Source organism: Procambarus clarkii, chromosome 65, assembly GCF_040958095.1.
Source record: "Procambarus clarkii isolate CNS0578487 chromosome 65, FALCON_Pclarkii_2.0, whole genome shotgun sequence".
NCBI classification, from domain to species: domain Eukaryota; kingdom Metazoa; phylum Arthropoda; class Malacostraca; order Decapoda; family Cambaridae; genus Procambarus; species Procambarus clarkii.
Window position 1 is genome coordinate 16,137,167 of NC_091214.1, and position 294 is coordinate 16,137,460.

Genomic DNA, 294 nt, shown 5'->3' on the forward strand with positions numbered 1-294 from the left:
TTCCTCATAAAGCGAGTACATTTCCTGAACCAGCTGTTTTCTTTCAAGTTCTCATGCTTTTACTGATTGTTGAGCCCCTTGTGCTCAATGACATTCCATTTTGAATGTCATGTTGTGTTGGCCCATTTACTCCATGTTCAGATCCCTAGCTTTTCTTGCTAGATTTGCCGGTGTATTGTACTATACAAGTACAGTGTACTGTATTATAACAGTGTATTGTTATGTAGGGTTTCCAAATATGGAACATATTTCTCGATGAACCTGGGCATTTTTTAATGTCATAGGCTTATGTAC